Source organism: Mesoplodon bidens, assembly GCF_964165515.1.
Source record: "Mesoplodon bidens genome assembly, chromosome: 13".
In the NCBI taxonomy this organism is placed as follows: Eukaryota; Metazoa; Chordata; class Mammalia; order Artiodactyla; family Ziphiidae; genus Mesoplodon; species Mesoplodon bidens.
The window spans coordinates 28,021,042-28,034,430 of NC_138169.1; positions in this window are offsets into that span (position 1 = coordinate 28,021,042).

Below are 13,389 nucleotides of genomic sequence, written 5' to 3' on the forward strand. Positions count from 1 at the left end.
GCCCTCCACTCCAATCTACTCCAGCTGGCAGCCATGGCCACGCCTAGGCCTGCCTGAGGAGTGCCTCTGAGGAGTCCCTCTGCCCAACTTTGGTGCATATTAGGCCATAATTAATCTGCTTCTTAATCTCTTATTCATCAAAGCCACACACAGCAGCAATGGGGGCTAGTGCAGGGAAGGAGCAGACAGCCCAATCCCTGGCAGCATCCCCAAGAATCCCACTGGGCCTGCCCATCTCCAAATGCCTCCGATCTCCACACCAACTAGAGGCTTCCTCCCACAGGATGGCATCCTGGATTCTGCCATGCTGGATGCTCTTTTTGCCAGCACCTCCCACCTCTGGGAGGCTGCCGGGCATGGTCGAGGAAGTGTGTGCATTACACAGTGGTGGCCCTCACTGCACATCCCATCCCCGCTTCTAGTGGCCAGTCTCCAGGATGGGAACCTAAGCCTGGAGAGGGTAGGGGACTCAGGCTGAGTGGGACCCACAGCACTGGCATGTAGCACCCAAGGCTGGATCTGCCCCTTCTGCTGACTCCCAGAAGATGCGGTGAGTCCCCAGGGCTCCCTAGTGGTCACTGGGGGGTGGGCTCAGGGTCCTGTTTCAGTGAGTGTAGGTGGGTGGCCTCTGTCTGGGCACCGGCTGAGACCGGGGCTAGGGCTGAGTAGGACGTTCCTGGTCCCTGAGGGCCAAAAGTCTGGAAGGCAGGGTCCCCAGGCTGTGCCCAAGGCATCAGCACTTGATTCATGCCCCTCCCCCACCCCTGCAGGGAATGCGGATCCTTCCAGAGCCACCCACCCACCAGTGACAGCTAAATTGGGAGCCACTGTTCATAGCAGGAGCCCAGCGAGCGGTCAAAACCGGGTCGGGAGAGGGGGGTACCTGGTTAGAGGACCCACAAGCGCCCAGTGGGGTGGGGAAGGCAGGCCTAGGTGTGGCCATGGCTGCCAGCTGGAGTAGATTGGAGTGGAGGGCAGGGTGGGCATTACAGACCCATTCCGAAGTCACAGTGAGACTCCTGCTGGGCCAACTCAGGCTTAGTGCCCAGTCTTGCTTTTCCCAGGGCTCCCTGGGCCCCTGAGACCCTCTCTGCGCTGCCATGATCCACGGGGCATGAAGATTTGCTCCATTTTTCAGATGGAGAGGCTGAGGGCAGAGAAGGGCCAGTCCAACTTGGAGCTCAGAACTCCTACCCAAAGTGTACTGTGGAGAACCCCCTGGCCATCCTCCCCTCAATGCCTTCATCTGCTCTCTTGCTCAGTCACTTAGTCATTCAACAAACACATTGGAAGACTGCTTCCAGATACGTTTATATCTCTCTGGACTCGACTCCTCTCACCCTCACAAGGTACAAATGGGGAAATTTAGCCCCAGGGAAGACAGCCTTGTCCTGGGGTCACTCAGCTAATGAACCCAAAACAAAGGGTGTGCCCATGCCAAGTGGTCCCCCAGAAGCCCACAGGGACTGATACAGTGGGGCAGGCAATTGGGACAGAGATGGCTTGGCACTCACCTGGTGCCCCACATTCTTCTGGGGTTGCTCAGTCCAAGGTCTTGAGGCTCTGCCCTCCCCCCAGCAAGTGGCTCTGCACCCCAAGAGCCATGGGACAGAGAGCCATGCTCCATGCCCCAGCTTATCCTGCACTGAGCCTCACCCTGACCCCTGTCCAGGGTCCCAAGCAGGGAGCAGGACAGGTGCCAAACCTGCCCTTCAAGTGAGACAGAGGTCTCTGTGGCCAGTCCTGGAGACTAGTGTTCTGGGCTGGGACTCACCAGGTGCAGGTTCTGAGTTTTCTCATCTGTTCAAAGGGCCCTATCACCAGCCTCTTTCACAGGGGTTGAAGGGCACGTTTGCAATGCCTGGCGTGAGGAGGGGGCTCTGAGGCAGCTGCAGCAGCAGGCAGGCCTCTGAGACTGGGGTATTTTTAGCCAGGATTCCTGCTGACAGGCCAGGCTGGCCGAGGTTTGCTGCCAGCCACAGAGGCAATTCTCCCAGCCTGCGTCGGGACATTCAGGGTCTGCCACCCAAGTCCAGCCCTGGCTCAGGGCCCCCGCCCCACCAGCCCATCCAGCTGCAGCCCTTCCCAGTCAGGTGGCTAGTTCTTCCCGGCGGAGGCTCTCCCAGGTCAGGCATTCTGGGAACGGAGCCTGGGCCCTGAGGGTGCAGCTGAGAACTGGTGAAGGGAGACCTGGGAGCAGAGCCATCGGCTGCCTATGTGCTGGATCTTGGGCTCCCGGCCACCACTCTTGACCGGCCTGAGAGCTGGGTTTCTGGGAGTCTCCAATCAATGCCCAGGCTCTGAGCTCCAGGGTCTGGGCTAAACATGTGTAAGTTCGGCCTGAGGGCCCACTGGCTGCTGCTTCCCACCTGCCTGCAGGCCTCCTCTGGAATGACTGGTCAGCAGAGTGGCCATAGCCACCTGCCCCGGGCCTAGCTCCTCTCCCGGACATCCCTGCCCAGTGCTGTCCACCTGCTCTGGCCACTGGGTCTCTCCAGCCTGTCCTACAGGGTGGGCTGCCTCTGCATATGAGCAGAAGGGCCCACACCTGGGCCTGCAGAGCATCCCGGCTTGGCCAGGACCACTTCCTTTCCCATAGACAAGTGAGGACACCCAGAAAGAATGTCCTCTGCTTCGGCCACTCCCTTGGCACACTCCCTTTCCAAGGCCAGGGGGCAGAACCACTGTTCAGCACGCTGGACAGCGCCGCGCCTGCGCACTCTGCCGCGAGGGCGGGGCCGGGATGGGGCGGGGCCGCGGGCGCAGGTCAGAGGAGGTGGTCCGGGCGCTGGGCCCTGGGGCGCGTCCCGGGCCTCGCTGGAGTTCTGAGTGGTGGTTCTCTGACTAAATCAAGAGGCCTTGCCAAAGTAATTCTGAGCAAGCAAAGAAACCCAGGCAAAATTTTAAAATAAGCATGCCGAGGGAGACGGGCCATGTGGGATCCTAAAATATATTCTAGAACCACAATAATTAACACAGCCCATGGACAGTCAGATGATGGGAAGGAAAACCCAAAAAGAGACTCCAATGCGAATATGAGAAGGGAGCAGGTGAAATCCAGGAGGAAAAATGGATTATTCAACAAATAATTCAAAATATATAAAAAATACATCATCTTAGGACAGCTAAACAGACGTTTGGGGGAAATTTTTGGATTCCCTACCTCACTCTTGATACTAAAATAAGTTCCAAATGGACTAAAGCTTTAAAAAGTAAAAAACCATAAAACTAGTAGAAGAAGAAAAAAAAAACTGTAAACTTGAATCATTCTAAGAATTATACAAAAACCAGAAGCCATAAAGTACAAGATGGATATATTCAACCTCATAAAAATAAAAGGCAGATGCATGGCAGTGAGAGGGGGGCACAAAATAAAAAGATAAACAACATACTGTGGGAGGATCAGAGACATTTCACAAAAGGCCACTTCTTGTTACATATAACAAATTCTTACGAATCAGTGAGAAAAAGACCAACAAACCAAGAGAAAAGTGACCAAGATATGAAATGAACCCATCAAAACAGGCTCAACTTCCCTCAAAATAAGAAAGATGCAAATTTAAATTGCTGTAAGATGCAATACCCCCATCCTCTGACAGGGCAACAGATTTCATTAAGGTTGGGGGACTCACTCTGTGAGAGAGGGGACACCTGCAGGTAGTGATGGGGGCTGGGGGGGCCCACAGGTAGGGATGGGGGTAGGGGGACACCTGAAGGTAGGGATGGGGGGGTGGGGGAACACCTGTAGGAAGGGATGGGGAGTGAGGGAGGGCACCTGCAGGTAGGGTTGTATTGTCAGATGGCTGGAGATGGGGTGAGAGTGAGACACACTCTTGTGCCCCTTTTATCTACATTACAGGTTGGGAATCCACTCAAAACAGGAAATAAAGCATTATTTAAAAAGAAAACAAATGACCCCATCCCCTCCTGGCTGTCGCCACTGACAAGGTGGCAGGCAGGGGCTCTCCTGGTGCCCACCTGTGCGGAGCTGCCACCAGGCACCCGGAAGGACCTCCCCCACCCTCGTTTTCACTGACCCTGTGCTAGCAAGACCTGCTTTAATTAGTCTGTCGTCCAGCTGTCCTGCTTCTCGGCAGCAGTGCCAGATTAACAGGGGTGCACAGGGGCCCTGCTCCCCGGCTCCCACTGCAGCCCATCACCAGAGGCTCCACTGCCCCTCCTCATGGGTCCAGTCAGCTTCACCCACACTGCTTTATCACACCCCAGCTATCCCCACTTGTCACAGGTTGCTAGCAGATCCTTGGCCCCTCGCAGACTGGCCACATGTCCCTGGGCAGTCCCTTCCCCTCCCAGCCTCAGTTTCCCTGTTGGTGAAATGGGGTAAGACCTACTTCTTAAGAGGTAGAATTAACAAGAATAGGGAAGGCAGGAGTGGTGGGATGTGGGAGGAGCATTCCTCCCAGGGTCCCAAAGTGGGTTGGGGGTCCCTGAGTTTGCAGGTCTTGCCTAGGCATGTCCATCCGGGAGATGCAAAGACAACAGTCACTTGGAGAAGAGGTGGGTAATCCAGGAGGGTTCCCTGGAAGAGGCAGATAGCTGGTCCCTGAGTGCTGGGCCAGGGCAACCAAGGCTGACTGTCCACTCCTTAGGGACCCACTTGCCTAGTTTTTCCTCCCCCCTCCCCCGCTGGACCAAGGAGGGGATGCTTGACCAGCCTGGGCTCTGGGCAGCCCCCAGGGCTGAGCTTCAAGGACCAGAGTGAGGCGGAAGCTGCTTTCACTGAAGCAGAGTATGGGTCTCCCCTGCCCCATAACTCACCAGCTTGTCTTGTCCTGGCAGAGCTTTCTGGGGAAAAGGTCATCTTTTCAGCTGAGGCTGACTGGAGGTGGGAGGATGGCAGCAGGGCCGGGTGCGGAGGAGTGAGACTTGGGGGGTGAGAACTGGGGGGAGGCACCTCCAGCAGCCACTCTGCCTGCCAGGTCAGCAACGCCTCCTGTGTGCCCCTCAGGGAGCAGGCTATGCCGCCCCTGTCCCACCCAGGTCTTAGGTCAGGGAGACCCCGTCTGGGAGACCCAGGCTCCTGAGAGGGGGGAGTCCAGCCCTGAGAGCATCTGGCCACAGTTGGGGGGAAAAAAGGCTCTTCCACGTGCTTGTCGGGTGTGGAGCATGGTGTGGACGTGGCAGCAGCTTGGGCCCATGTCACAGATGAGGAGACTGAAGTCCAGGAGGGTCTCTGTGGTGCACAGGAAGTAAGGAGTGGGGAAGGGCCACAGCCAGATATGTGGTGGGTCACTGTCTCCACCTTGTCCAGGCCTGACTCCTGGGAAGGCCCCCGGATGCCTGGTGGGCTGGGTCCCAGGTGACAAACCACACCTCTGTGTCCCTTTGTTCTTGGGAAGTTTCAATGACTAAAAAGCAGATCCTACAACAGAAAAAGGACATCAGGTAAAAACCAAGGAAAGAGGAGTAAAGTATGTGCTTTAGTTGATAGTAAAAATGTATCAATATTGGTTCATCAATTACACATACTAAGTAAAATGTTAACAATAGGGGAAACTGGGATGGGAGCTCCCTATGTTATCCCCTCAATTTTTCTGTAAATATAGAACTGTTCTAAAATTTTAAAGTTTATTAAAAAAAAAAAAAAGGAGAAGAAGAGATGGATTTGTCAGCAGAAGTCTGGGATATACAGAATGGAGCAGGAAGACACCCTCCCTCCAGTGACAACCCAGGCCGTGTGTGCCCATTTCACCCCGTCAGGCCCAGTCCTGTGCTGGCTCTCCCCTCACCGATGCCTGCTGCCACCTGGGACACCCTCTGAACCCCTCTTCCTGGCCATGCGAGGCCTGGTGGGTGTAATCCATGAACCCCACATGGTTGGACGTGACAGTGGGTTCTGAGTTAGGCAGGCTCTTACTCTGCAGAGAGTATCCCTGCCCTTAGGACCTGGCCCGGCCACCTTTCCAGGTGGGACGAGGGGGTGGCCCCATCTGAGCTCCCAGGGTGTTGGGGCCATGGGCTGGGGCCCAGCTGGCCCTTCCCCATGAGGCTGTGGACCCCTTCAGTTTCTTCTGCAGAAAAGAGTGTGATGGGTGATTCCCAGGCCTGAGGGTCAGACGGGCGGGGTTCAACCCCACCCCCCCAGCCCTATCCCTCCCTAGCTGAGTGACCTCATTGCCAGGCTGGGGCTCCTGTGATAGAACAGGGACCAGTTAGCTCTTGCTAAGCTCCGGGGAGGTGGCACGTGGGCAGCGGTCCTCAGCTAACTGTGCCCACCTAACGAGGGGCCAAGCAGGGCTCTGCCTGTGGCAGGAGTTTCCTCTACTGGGCTGGGGAGCCCAGATTAGTCCAAATTAGGTGATGTCCATGTGCTCATCTCCAGGAGCGACGAGAGGTTGGGGATGGGGTGGAGGGCCCAGCTCTGTTACTGACCTCTGTGTGCCAGGCCCTGCACCCACCACGCCACAGGCTCCATCAGTCCCAGCCTCTGCCCCTCCTTCTCCTTACACAGCCCAAGGACTCACCCGGGGCTCATCTGGGAGCCTGGAGCCCTGACCCAGCCCAAGGCACACACATCCATTAAAACCTCCCATTTGGGGGCCCAGGACACTAAGGGGCAGCACCTAGGGGTGGCCGTGGCCCCTCCTCTGCTAAGATTGGGTCCAGATATGTCACTAGACCCTGCAAACTTGCGTCTCATAGCTTCTCATGGGGTGTGAGGATGCTGACTGGTCATGGGGACCTCTCTACTGAAAAGGGACACCAGACCATCGCCAGCATCTTTCCAGAAGAGAGTACCCGCTCCCAGGAGTTTAATGTAAAACGTAGAGGGTCACCTAGATGCTGTGCTGGGGCAACACCTAGTGAAGCTGCCCGGCTCCTGCTGTGCCCTGTCACAGGGCCTTGGCCTGTATACTCTTTCTTTGTGTTCACACCACTTGCCTGCTCCAGAAGCCAGGACCATGGCTCCATGGGCACAGCCCGTGAGGCTGAGGGCTGCCCTGGGCCAAGCTGCTCGAGTGAAAAGGGGTCCAGGCCAGGGAAGGCAGGTGCAAAGCCTGGGCCTCGTGGAGCCAGCCTGGGGTGCAGCCAGCCCTGCTGTCTCTCCCTGGCTTCCGTCCCTCCATCAGGAACCTCCCAGGAAGTCCCTCACTGTCCCGGCCTGCTCTGAAACGTGTGCAGGGGAGTGAGGTCCGGATGGGCCGCCCTCACCAGAGTTCCTGGATTGGAACAAAGGGGCAGGGTCTCCCCCAAAGAAATGAGGCCCCCAAAGAGCCCAGCCCCCCAGACATCTGGCGACATGTGTTAAAGAGCAGGTGGCTGCTTCCATTAGGCAGGAGAGGAAACTGAGGCTCAAAGTTGTTCCAGATGCCCCCACGTGCCACAGTGAGTGGGTGACACCCCAAATGGTCATCTCTCCTCTGCCACACCATGGGGTGGGAGGGCAGTGGCTGCAACCAGAAAATTCTGCTGTAGACTTTTTTAGTTGCATGAGTCTGAGGAGATGATTAAAGGGTGGATTATGGGGAGATAAAAAGTGTGAGTGGTGCACAGGGCGTAGAGAAAGTGCAAGAGCCTCAAAAACCCTGCGACACCCCCAATAGGGTGACTCAGAAACAGACACCAGACAGCAGACGTGGAGACAAGGAGAGGATGGACTAGTACTGGATCAGGAGCCCCCTGCAGCACACCCTGCCTGTCAGTCCCAGTGCCATCAGTGCTGTGGGTATGGAGGGAGGGGCAGCATCTGCCTGGGCCTGGGTCCCAGAGGCTCAGACACCCTGCGGGCACTTAGGCTGAGAACAGCCCACCGCACAGATGGTGATTTTGGCCGGGGAGTGGAGAAGGCACATGCAGAGTCTTGTGGCCGCCGTGTAGTACGCTGCAGCCCTCATGTACCCAGCACCACGCTGGGCTGCAGAGAGACCAAAGGAGCCAGGGGCCACCAGGCCTCAGTTTCCCTCATTATATACAACTTCAAATAAGATCCCAGTAAAAGTGCACCTGTCCCTGGGTGAGAGGGAGTGGGCGCCAGTCCTGGCTGAGCCTGGCGTTTAGTTGGACGGAGAGAGGAGGCGGCACCTGCCACCAACCATCCCAGCTACCCCCGCCCAGCCCGCCAAGAGAGGAGGGAAGCCTTGAAGTGCCAGGCCTTTGAATCGCCGTCTCCATGGCAACGTGTGGGCACAAAGGGCCGGGCCTGAGCAGGCTGCGGCGGCTGTGCAAGGCTGGGAGGAGGAAGGGAATCTTTTATTTGTGGGGACAGGGCGCTGGGGAGCTGGGCTGCACCCATGCCTGTGGCCAGACCGAGGTCTTGAGGCTGTGCCCTCTGCCCCATAGCCAGGGCCCCTGAGCCAGCACCTGCCCGGCACCCCCGAGCAACGCGGCCAGTCTGGGAGGATGGAGCATGGGCAAATCGAGGGCAAGGCTGGAGCGAGAGTCCAGCACACATCCAGCCTGAGAAGCAACCCCAGAGGCCCTCAGGGGTGCACCTCCTTCCCCTGCACCCCAGTCGATAGGGCACACTTGCTAGGGCAGGTGCAGGCAGGGAGGAAATGTGGCCAAACTCAGGTGCTACCAAAGGTCGTCCTCTCAGAAGAGGAGACCAGAAAGAGCCAGGCATGGGCAGAAAGAACCATCAGTGCGAAGGCCCTGAGGCAAGACAGACCTGCAGGAATCTAAGGGTAGGCAGGAAGCCAGGAGCCTGAGGGAGCAGACCGGCCCCCTGCAGCCTCTCCCCCCACCCACCTGGCCATGGGCGCCAGGCCTCTGACACTGGCTTGGGCCACCAGGCGTACGTCCTGCCTGTTTCCGGTGCCGCCACCGTCCACTCCTGGCTTCCAGCATCCAGCCCCGTCTCCCCCGAGCTCCTCCTCTCAGTGCTGACACCCTGTTCCTTGAGCCCCCAAATGCAAGGAACTGCACCCAGGGTGCACGAGGGGGACTCTGACCCCAGAGACCTGGAAGCAGTGCAGAAACCACCATCGTGAAGCAGAGATTTTATTTCCCTTTTTAAAATATCTGAGCCAGATTGAAGAGAGAGAGAGAGAGAGAGAGACGGCCGTGAGTGTCAGAGCCATGCGGTTACTTCCCCCAGACCCATCCCACAACAGCCCGTCGCGCCTCCCGGCAGCACGCCCTTTCCTTGTAAATGTTGAGATTGGGTCAATATTTTATGAAACTGGGAGAACCGAACTGGAAATTCAAACCCAGCATGTTCAACGAGTCACCCTCATGTCCTCTGAGGCAAGGGAGGGATGCTGGAGTGCCCACGACTGCAGTCCTCAGATGTTAACGAGCAGCCAAACCATGGGCTGAGGGGCTTGTGGGAAACGCCTTGTTCCCTCCACCCGAGACCTGGGCCGACCTGCCTGGGAAGCTGCAAGCCCTCTGTCCCCAGGAGCCTGAGGCCCGTCCCGAGACCCACACTGTACGTCTGCGTTTTCATCCCCTCCACGTTCCCACAGCTCCTGGCGCCCTGTGCTCAAGCCTCAGGGCAATTTAGGGTAGTTGGTGCTGTTTCCTCCCATCGCATCTGAAGACAACACCCTGTCACAGCCACCTCTGCCCCGAGCCAGGCTGCCTCTCTCCTGGTGGGGTCTGGCTCAGTTTTGTCTCCCCCAAGTTCAACTCTGGGTTCTGAGCCCAGAGACAGGAGAGTGAGGGCTCCAGGGAACCAGGCAGGACTGAGGGTGAAGGGAGGGGACAAGGGCTGGACCAGCACAGAGCCACACACAGTGGGAGGAAGGGGGCCCGGGGGGAGCAGGTGGCTGGCTCAGAGCTCATTCTCCCCAGGGGCACCATGTCTGGAACAGCCCCGGACCCTCCATTCCAAAGATGACCCTCCAGCTCAGGGAGCCTGGATGAGCATGTTCCTCAAACCACCACCCACTCCAAGACCACGTTGTCAGGGGCAACAAATGGCATGTTCCGCTGCGGCCACTGCCCACTGCTGTGTGGCTCCAGCCCAGACAAGCCCCAGCTCCTCCTGATGCTCAGAAAAAGGGCTGGGGGCTGCCACCTGCTCCCCCCATCCCCATCGACCCTCTCCGACCCCACTAGGGACGTCCTCTCCCCAGACGTGTCTCATGCTCCCATTTCATCCACATCAGCTCCCCTGCAGAGATGAGGGGCAGCAAAGTGAAGTTTGGGCCGGGGGAGACGGAGCTCAGGCCAGGCCACCCAGGGCCTGCCACACCCCTGCTGGCCTTTGTGTGGCCAGACTCTCCCCAGACACAGCCTCAGGCCCCCACATGCTTCCACATGCTTCTTTTCCTCCCTCAGAGGCTGGGAGTAGTGGCCCCTGTCCTACACCTTGATGAGAAAGGGCACAAGTCTGCTGGAGACCCCAGTGCCTCCTTGGCAGCCTGAATCAGTGGGTGCCATGGAGCAGGGCACAGTGGGAGCCACTCCCGGGGACACTGGAGGTGAAGACATCGAGGAAAACCAGTGACAGGATGGGAGATCCCAGGCTGGCACTGGTGGTATAGGGGGACACATAGCCAGATGGGGCAACGGCAGGGTTACCCCTGCCAGAGAGCTGGGCCAGGTAAGAGGCCTCTGCTCTGAATGGGAAGGGGCTAGGTGCCGTGGCCTGGGGCAGCGGCTCTATTCAATGGGTTTTTTAATTTTATTTATTTATTTATTTATTTATTTTTGGCTGTGTTGGGTCTCCGTTGCCGCGCACGGGTTTTTCTCTGGTTGCGTTGAGCGGGGGCTACCCTTCGTTGCGGTGCATGGGCTTCTCACTGCGGTGGCTTCTCTTGTTGCGGAGCATGGGCTCTAGGCACGTGGGCTTCAGTAGTTGCAGCACGTGGGCTCAGTAGTTGTGGCTCGTGGGCTCTAGAATGCAGGCTTAGTAGTTGTGGTGCAAGGGCTTAGTTGCTCCGCGGCATGTGGGATCTTCCCGGACCAGGGCTTGAACCCGTGTACCCTGCACTGGCCGGCAGATTCTTAACCACTGTGCCACAAGGGAAGTCCCTCAATTTTTTTTTAAACTTTTTATTTTATATTGGAGTATAGACAATTAACAATGCTGTGACAATCTATTCAATTTTTTGTAAGGGGGAAGTTGCTCCCACTGATCATCAGATCTTTTCGTTACAAAATGCCCCATCCTCGAAGACAATGTGCTTTGGGAGGAGGAAGGTGAGTCAGGTTCAAGTCTCTCCTCGGTGGAGTGGGCCTAAGACACTCACCCGGCCAGCCCTCAGCCCCTGGGGCTGCCCCTTGAAAGCGGTACCCAGAATTGGGCCGCCCCCTGGCTGACACGGGGCCTGCGGTCACCAGGCCCAGGGCTTCAGGCTGAGCCCCCACGAGGGGCAGCTCAAGGCTCATTCGCTGGTTCAGGCTGTCACTCACTCAGCACCCGAGCTGGTGCCCTGGGCAGGTGTCTGTCCCGACACTCTGAAGAGGGAGGTGAGCTTTGGAGTCTAGGCCCTTTCCCAGAGGGAGCTCGTAGGTCTCACCAGCTTCTCGCCTGACCAAGGCCACGGCCGCACACCCAGCTCTGCACATAGGGCACGTCAGACCTAGCCCATCTTCCTGGTGCCTCTGTGTCAGGTAGGAGGCTGCAACTTTCAGTGTGGGCTCGGGAGGCTGGACAAAGGGCACCGTGGGGCTGTGGGCACTGGGGGGCTGCAGGCCCCAGAGGACGAGGGTGTGGAACCGTGTGGGGCAGTGGGCAGGGCTGGGGCAGGAGACCCTGTGTGTGGACATGGTGTGGGGTTTGGAGAGGCTGCAGGCCTAGGGGTGATGGGGTGGGCTGGGGAGACAGCCCCCCAGAGTACAGACCAGAGTGTCCTGGTTGGGGGCACTCTCCTCCTTGGCGCAGTGAGCTCCAGGGAGCATGCCCTCCACCTGTCTGCCCCTCCAGATGGGCATCTTGGTTAGCTGGCCCTGGGCCCTTGGGGGCCACTGGGTGTCTCTGTCTCTGGGGCTCACTGTGGGCCAGCGCGACTGCTCTGCGGTAGGTGTCACCCAGCCCGCTCCTTGCCGGCTTCCTCTGGAGGTGGAGGGCCTGAAGAGGGGCTGTGGGGACCCAATCATCCCCAGGCGAGCTGGCCACACATACTGGGAAGACTGTGGGGAGAAACTCTGGGCTGCAGTGGGGGCGAGGTGGGGTAGACAGTGGTAATACACCCACAGTGAGCCTTTGGCTTCAAAGAACAGAAAACCCACTGCAAACTGGGCTGGATTGTGAAGGGAACTCATGGGCTTGTGTAACTGAGAAGATTTGCAGCGATGTAAGCTTCAGGTGCCGCTTGATCAAGGCTCACTCTGCTCCTAGAGGTTCCCTCGGCCATGCTGCCCTGTGTGCCTGCTTTACCTTCCTGGAAGTCCACAGTGCACTTCTCACCTCAGCTGTCCAGCAGCCACCCTCAGCTCCACCCTCATTGCTCCATTTCCATGCCCAGGGCAGGCCACAGCGACCTGGCTGGCCTCAGTTCTGCCTGGTCCAGATCAGCCTCTGTGGCAGGTGCAAGTCTGTGCTGACGACCTGAGCCAGCCAGGCCCCAGTCTTCACAGTGGGAATGGGCCAGGCCCAGCCAGGTCACAGCTGCTGGGGATGGGGTGGGATTCTTGCCAGTGTGGCTGGGGAGAGGTGGGGGTGGAGGGTAGCCCGGACTGATTCTGAGTGCATGGAACAGCCGTGGGAGGTTTCTCAGGCATGGCTGGCGGCAGGAGGGCAGTTAGGAGCTTCTGTCCAGGATGCGGGCCAAGCAAGTGGGCTGGGGAAGGAGGGAGAGGGAGACAGAAGTTGGGGTGAGTGAAGAAGAATGGGGGGGGCGATGTCCTAGGGCCAGTGGTGTCATGTGGTGGCTGGGGGGATGGGGTCAGGGCTTGTTTGAGGAGGGTCAGTTTTGTGGAGCCTACAGTGGGAGCCTGGGCCCAGGGATGGGTCCTGGGAGTGGCTGGGCTGGTGGGAGGACCGTTGTGGACTGTAGTTACAGCCAAGACACCAATGCATTCACCTGAGAAAGAAGGTGGACAGTGAAGGGAGGGTCCCAGGCCAGAGGCCGGATCCAGCAGCGGGAGGAGGAGGGCTTGATGGCAAATTCAGAACACCACCCATGGGGCCGAGGGGGTTGATACCACCAAACCTGAGCTTATGGGAATGAGCTGTGGAGGTTCTGGAACCAGCAGCCTTGAAGGAGTGAGCTCCCCGTCACTGGAGGACACAAAGAGACTGACCACCCACTGAGACAACAAGGCTCTGCAGCCTTCAAGATGCTGGGTCCAGGGAGCCTCACATTACTGCAGGGTACAGCCACCTCTGTCGGGACCCCCACTGGGAGAAGTTGGCCCCTGAGGATGCTTGGCCAGGCCCTGGAGGCCCAGTCTTGCTCCCTGGAGGTGCTCCCTATCTGTGGCCTCAGCAGCTGGGTGCACGTGGGGTCTCTGAGGTGCTGGGAGGTGGGTTTTTCA